The sequence below is a fragment of the Carcharodon carcharias genome, chromosome 13 (assembly GCF_017639515.1).
Source record: "Carcharodon carcharias isolate sCarCar2 chromosome 13, sCarCar2.pri, whole genome shotgun sequence".
Lineage (NCBI taxonomy): Eukaryota > Metazoa > Chordata > Chondrichthyes > Lamniformes > Lamnidae > Carcharodon > Carcharodon carcharias.
Window position 1 is genome coordinate 71,782,018 of NC_054479.1, and position 7,690 is coordinate 71,789,707.

The 7,690-nt window shown below is 49.3% G+C and overlaps 1 non-coding gene across 1 annotated transcript; it reads left to right on the forward strand.

Moving 5' to 3' along the window:
• Nucleotides 1-5,869: 5,869 nt before the first annotated feature.
• On the forward strand, nt 5,870-5,942 carry trnar-ccu. Its single transcript has one exon. It is a non-coding gene; the product is annotated as a tRNA-Arg (tRNA).
• Nucleotides 5,943-7,690: the final 1,748 nt, after the last annotated feature.

Below are 7,690 nucleotides of genomic sequence, written 5' to 3' on the forward strand. Positions count from 1 at the left end.
ACCCTCTACCACCCACCCAAGATTGATAAAAATTCTCACTGAGCTATCTTCATTGCTTTCCTTCCTCAACCTCTGCAGTAAATAACATCTCATCCTCAGTAATTTCAACCTCTTTCTCAACGCAACATGTTCTCTCTCCTCATGAGTTCATTTTCTTCTAATCCTCTCTAAACCTCTCCCTCTATGTAAACTCCCCAACTCATATTCATGGCCGCTTCTTTGACCGTGTCATCCCACACGGTCTTCCTAGTCCAATCATATAATTATTGATAAGCCATCTCTGATCACTTCCTTGTAACACTCAACACCCACAGGCATTCCCCTTTCACATCCCCACTGCCTCCTGTGTCTGTTCCTGGACAAAACTATCCCCCAATTCACTTACAAAGGCGCTTTCAAAATCCCAACTATCAAGCCTCTGGCCGATGTTTGCCACCAGCTGATTTACTCAGCCACATCCTCATCTCCACCTTTGATGTCCTACTTCCTAATAAAACTATTACTCTCTCTCACCCTGGTTGTTTCCCCTGGTACAGGCCTGATCTCTGATCCCTTAAACCCAAGGGATGCAGATTTGGAAGGATATGGTGGACCACTGGTTTAGCCATCCACTAACAGATCTGGCTGGAACAGTTGACACTTCTGGGTCCTGTTCTCACCTGCTCAAACTTCTCACTATTCCGGGATCATCCTGGAATCCAAAGGTACCCCTGGCTTCTTTTTTTCTACTGTAAACTGTCCTCTTAAATCCTTTCCCCCGTCCCTTCCAACCTCACCTGCAACAAGTGCAAGGAGCTTATGGACTTGTTTGTCATCAAGATCATCCAACCAACATAAGAAAATAAGAAATAGGAGCAGGAGTAGACCATTCGGCTCCCCGAGCCTGCTCCGCCATTCAATAAGATCATGGCTGATCTCGTGTTTCGATTTTCACGTTCCCATCTAACCCCAATAACCTTTGATTCCCTTGCCTAACAAGAATCTATCTACCTCTGCCTTAAAAATATTCAATGACCCCGCCTCCGCTACCTTCTGAGGCAGAGAATTCCAAAGTTGCACAAACCTCTGAGAGAAAAAATTTCTCCACATCTCTGTCCTAAAAAGGCTTCCCCTAATTTTAAAACAGTTCCTCCTAGTTCTGGGCTCACCCACAAGAGAAAACATCCCTTCCACAACCGCCTTGTCAAGGCTGTTCAGGATCTTGTATACTTCAATCAACTCACCCCCCATTCTTCTAAACTCCAGTGGAAACAAGCCCAGTCTGTCCCACCTTTCCTCATAAGACAACCCACTCATTCCAGGTATCAATCTAATAAACCTCCTTTGAACCACCCCCAACGCATTTACATTCTTCCTTAAATAAGGAGACCCAAACTGCACACACTATTCGAGGTGCAGTCTCACCAATGCCCTGTGTAACTGAAGCATAATATCTTTCCTTTTGTGTTCAATCCCTCTCATAATAAAGGATAGCATTCCATTAGCCTTCTTAATTACTGGCTGTACCTGCACACTAACTTTTTGTGACTCATGTACTAGAACACCTAGATCCCTCTGCACCTCAGAAATATGCAGCCATTCTCCATTTAAATAATACTCTGCTTTTTGTTGTTCCTGCTAATGTGAACAACTTCACATTTTCCCACATTAAATTCCATTTGCCAGATCTTTGCCCACTCACACCACCTATCTATATCCACCTGCAAACCTTCTCATGTCCTCTTCACAACATACTTTCCTACCTATCTTTGTGTAATCTGCAAATTTAGATTCCATGTTTTCACTCCCCTCATCTAAGTCATTGATGTAAATCAGAAAAAGCTGAGGCCCCAGTACAGACCCCTGTGGGACTCTTGTCCATCAGAAAAAGACCCATTTATGCATACTCTCTGCTTTCTGCCAGCCAGCCAATCTTCTATCCATGTTAATATATTACCCCCTACACCATGCATTTTCATTTTCCATGATAATCTTTGATATGGCACCTTATCAGACGTTCCTCCTGCTCTAGCCCTGAACTCGTGTTTTTCTTTATTGTCTTTCTGAACTTGCCTCACATTCTCTCTGTGCACATCTTGTCCATGACACTCACCCCATGCTCTCTCGGCCCTACTCCCATTAAACTGTAGACCACCCAACCTCCCCTCCTGGACCCCATGTTAGCCGATATTACCATGTTCTCTCTCCCTCCAGGTTGTCCCTCTTCAGGTCTGCTACCAACAACCCACCCTTGACTCCACTGTCCTTGCAAACTACCATCCCATCTCCAACTTCCCTTTCCTCTCCAAAGTCCTTGAATGTGTTGTCGCCTCCCAAATTCATTCCCATCTTCTCTGGAATTCCATGTTTGAATCCCTCCAATCAGGTTTCCAGCCCAGTCACAACACCAAAACAGCTCTTATCACAGTCACAAATGACATCCTATTTGACCACGACAATGGTAAACTTTCCCTCCTCATCCTTCTCGACCTCTCTACAGCCTTTGACATGGTTGGCAACACCATCCTCCTCCAACCCATCCCCACTATTATCCAGCCACGTGGGATTGCTCTCACCTGGTTCCATTCTTATCATAGTCAGAGGATCACTTGTAAGGATGTCTCTTCCTCTCCCACACCGTTACCTCTGGTGTCCCTCAAGGATCGATGTATTTCTTATCCACATGCTGCCCCTTGGCAGCATCATCTAAAAGCACAGTGCTCGTTTTCACATGCACACTCATGACACCCGGCTCTACCTCACTTTTACGAATCCAAGCAAAGAAATACTTAACTTTGAAGTGAAGATCGGGCCCTTGGAGTTGGGAACTACAGGCCTCAGTGGCCCCTGCGCATGCGCTGGCCCTGGAATGGCTGCACACGCGCAGTTTGTGCATGTTTTGTTATATAGCAGACTTATGCACAAATGCTGGAAGCTCCATTAAGGCTATTTCACACACTCCTGTTAGATCTTACATGGCCTACTGACACATAATCTTTCATTCCCCTTTATATATGTTTCTCTCTTTTTAATATATAAATTCTATTGATCTATGTGTCTTTGAAACTGTATCTTCCTATTAACATAAAACTTTAATGTTTCCAACATATTGCCAGTAAACTTTGGGAAAAAATAACACATTCCTTAGCCTTGCTTATCTGGCTAGTTGTAAACAGACTAAAATCCCTTGAAATCCAAATATCCCTTAATTTATCTAAAAATGCAAATTCCCTTCACACCTTACATACTAAGCCAGCATCCATGTTTACTCATTAGTATGTCAAGCACCTAGCTTCTTTTGATGATTTAAAGCTTGCCGTCTGCTTGACTACAAAATGTAATTAAATCACATACTTACCCCTATAAAACTACTTCACAATAAACCAGAAAAATATTATGAATAAATGTTAGTTTCATGACAGGTGTCATTTTTGATGCCTGAGTTGAGCTTCTGACTTCATATCGATGACATCACTTAAGCTGCCTACGACACCTCTGTAACATCGCTCAACTTTGCCCCGTCTCAACTCATCTGCTGCTGAATCCCTCATTTATGCCTTAGTTACCTCTAGATTTGACTATTCCAATGCACACTGACTGCTCTCCCACACTATTCCCTCTGTAACATGAGGTCATCCAAAACTCTGCTGCCTGTATCTTAACTCGCAGCAAATCACATTTCCCTATGATCCTGTCCTCGCTGATCTACACGGTTTCCCAGTCAAAAAAGTCTTGACCTTAAAATTCTCATCCTTATTTTCAACTCCCTCCATGTCCTCGCCCCTCCTTATCTCTGGAACCTCCTCCAACCCCTCAACCCTCTGAGGTCTCTATGCTTCTCTAATTCTGGCCTCTTGAACATCTCTGATTTTAATTGTTCCAACAACCCCCCATCCACCCTCCCCCATCTCCTCTCCCCCTCTCATCGCCCCCTCCCCTTCCCCATCTCCCCTCACCACTCTCTCCCCAACCCCCCTTCCCATTTCCCCCATCCTCCCTCCCTCCTCTCCATCCCCCTTCCCCCTCTCTCATCACCAACCTCTCCCATCCCCTCCACCCTCTCTCCCCTCCCCCACCTCTCCCCCCCTCCCCTCCAGCACCCTCTCCTCTCCCCCTCCACACCCTCTCCTCTCCCCTCTCCTCCACCTCCCCATCCCCCTCTCCCCTTCCCTCTCCCCTTCCCTCCCCTCACTCCCCCCTCTCCCCTCCCCTTTCTCCCCTCCCCCTAACCATCCCCTCTCCCCTCCCCATTCCCCTCTCCTCTCCACTCCCCTCTCCTCTGCCCTCTCCTCCACCCCCTCTCCTCTCCCCCATCCCTCCCCTCCCCCATCCCTCCCCCTCTCCTCTCCTCCACCCCCTCCCCTCCCCACTCCCCTCCCCCTCTCCCCTCCGCATCCTCCTCTCCCCTCCCCCAACCCCCTCCCCACCATCCCCCTCTCCCCTCACCTCCCCATCCCCCTCTCCTCTTCCCCCTCCACCCCCTCTCCTCTTCCTCATCTCCTCTTCCCCTCTTGCCTCCCCCCCAGCCCCCTCTCCCATCCCCTCTCCTCTCCCCCCCTTTCCTCCCCTCTCCTCGCCATCACCTCTCTTCTCCCCTCTCCCGCTCCTCTCCTCCACCCCCTCTCCTCTGCTCTACTCCCTCCCCTCTCCTCTCCACTCCCCCCCACCTCCCCTTTCTCCCCTCCCCTCTCCCTCTCCCCCTCCCCCTCCCCCTTTTCCCCTCCCCTCTCCCCTCCCAATCCCCCTCTCCTTTCCACTCCCCTCCACTCCCCTCTCCTCTCCTCCACCCCCCTCCTCCCCCTCCCCATCCTTCTCTCCCCTCCCCATCTCCCCTCCCCTCTCGTCTCCCCATCTCCCTCTCCCCGCCCCTCCCCATCCCCCTCTCCTCTTCCTCATCTCCTCTTCCCCTCTCCCCTCCCCATCCCCCTCTCCCGTTCCCGCCCCATACCCCTCTCCCATCCCCTCTCCTCTCCCCTCCACTTCCCTCTCCCCCTTTCCTCCACTCTCCTCTCCACCCGCTCTCCTCTCCCCTCCACCCCCTCTCCTCCTCCCCTCTCCCCTCCACCCTCCTCTCCAACCCCTCTCTTCTCCCCTTCACCCACCTTTCCACTTCCCCTCCCCATCCCCCTCCCCCTCTCCTCTACTCCTTCCCCATCCCCCTCTCCTCTTCCCCTCCCCTCTCCTATTCCCCATCCTATTCCCCTCTCTTCTTTTCCCTCCACCCCCTCTCCTCTTCCCCTCCCCACCTCCCTCTCCATCCCCCTCCTCTCCCCTCCCCCACCCGCTCTCCCCTCTTCTGCACCCTCTCCCCTCCACTCCCCATCCCCCTCTCCCTTTCCTCTCCCGTCTCCTCTGCTCCACCCCCCTCCTCTCCACTCGCCCCTCCCATCCCCCCTCCCCTCCCCTTTCTCCCCTCCCCTCTCTCCCCTCCCCCTCCCCATCCTCCTCTCCCTTCCCCATCACCCTATCCCCTCCCCTCTCCTCCACCCCCTCTCCTCTGCTCCACCCCCTACCCTCTCCCCTCCACTCCCCCCACCTCCCCTCTCCCCTCCACTCCTCCCTCCCCATCCCCTTTCTCCCCTCCTCCTCCCCTTTCTCCCCTCCCCCTCTCCCCACCCCATCCTCCTCTCCCCTCCCATCCCCCTCTCCCCCTCTCCCTCCCCCTACCCATCCCCTCCCCATCCTCCTCTATTATCCCCCTCCCCTCTATCCCCCTCCCCCCCCCCCCATCCCCCTCTCCATCCCCCTCTCCCCCATCCCCGCCCCCTCTCCCCTCCCTATCGCGCCCTCCCTCTCACCTCCCATGGTTCTCACTCTGGCCCGGTAGTCACTGCGCCCTCTGCTGGATTTACAGGTTAAGTGAGCTGCCGGCGGCATCAGGATCCGAATAGCCCCAGTGGCCTAATGGATAAGGCACTGGCCTCCTAAGCCAGGGATTGTGGGTTCGAGTCCCATCTGGGGTGACCCCTGTTTTCACTTTTTAAACTGATGCTTTTTTAAAATTTCAAACTTCACTGATCTTTGACTTAACCTTTGATTCAACCCATTTTATTTAACTTTTAAACAATTAATTGACAAAAGCAGACTTTCAGGATATTTCTTTTAATTGGAAGTACTCTGCCCTAGTGTGAAATGTTCATCCAGGCCCTGAACTCCTGGGTGTTCCCTGAAAAATATTAGAGTTACAAAGTTCCTGATTCACCACCATTGAATAACCACTGGAATCTGCTCAGGGAAGTATTGTCTTCCTGTCAAAGTCTACAACAAATTCACAATCACCTTCCAACTCACTGTGCTGAAATCTTGAACCATTGTGCAATCATTTTTCAAATTAATCTGATTTCCGGACTTCAATCTTCTTTACAGCAAAGAGGCCCTGGCCTTTCAAATTCCAACTTGGCATCTACTCCAACAGCAACTGCTCACATTTCTCCAGGGCCTTCAACTGGATAAATACACCCCCCAAAAGAACAATGCGACAAAGGAGCAACATTCTGACAAGGTCAAAGACAGGGTTAAGGGACATCTTAAACGAGGTAAAAGAGGTTGTGAGAAGGAGAGGTTTAGAGAGGAAGTTCAAGATCATGGGACTTAGATTGCTGAAGGCACAGGTAATGGTGGAGTGCCTCCATGGCCTCGTCCCTCCCTATCTTTGTAATCTTCTCTGAGATATCTGCATTAATCTAATTCTGGCCTTCTGAGCATTCCCAATTTTAACCGCTCCACCATTGGTGGTTATTACTGCAGTTGCCTAGGTGCCAACCTCTGGAATTGATCCTTCCCTACAGCTCTCCACCTCGCTACCTCACTCCCCTACTTTAACATGCTACTAAAACCTACCTCTTTGACCAAACCTTTGGTCATCTGTCATATTTTCCTTTATAATACTGAAGTGAAGCATCTTGGGACATTTTATTGAGTTAAAGGCACCATACATATAAGCTGTTGTTGTAAGTTATTGTTGGAGTCACTAATTCTTAACATAAGAACAGAAGAAATAGAAGCAAGAGTAGACCACATGGCCCACCGAGCCTGCTCCTGATCTTGGGCTCCAAACTCCATTTTCCCACCTGCTCCCCATATCACTTAATTCCCTGAGAGACGAAAATTTTATCTATCCCAGCCTTAAATGTATGAAATGATGGAGCATCCACAACCCTCTGGGGTCAAGAATTCTGAAGATTACCAACTCTTTGAGCAAAGTAATTTCTCCTCATCTCAGTCCTAAATGATCAGTCCCTTATCCTGAGACTGTGTCCCTGTGTTTTAGATTTCCCAACCAGCGGAAACAATATCCCAGTGCCTTGTTCTTCCTTTACTTTATTTCCTCTTTTACACTTTTCAACCCTGGTGTTGTCCTATGTAATGGCCTTTGGCCTAGTTTCTCAGTTAAGAAATGCAAAGCGTGCTTTTTTTATCCAGAGTACAGAATACGGAGTAGTTGAGGTGATTAGTGTAGATATTTTTACGAGGAAGCTAGATAAGTACATGGATGGGAAAGGGAATAGAAAGATAAGCTGATAGGCCCATCATGCCTCTGCAAGCTTTTTGAAAGGATTATCAATTAGTTCTACTCCCCTATTCTTTGCACTGAGCCCTACAAAATTTCCCCTTGTAATATTTATCCAATTCTCTTTTCAATGTCACCACTGAATCTGCTTTCATTGGCCTTTCAGGAAATGCATTCTGGATTACACCAGTTTACTGTGTA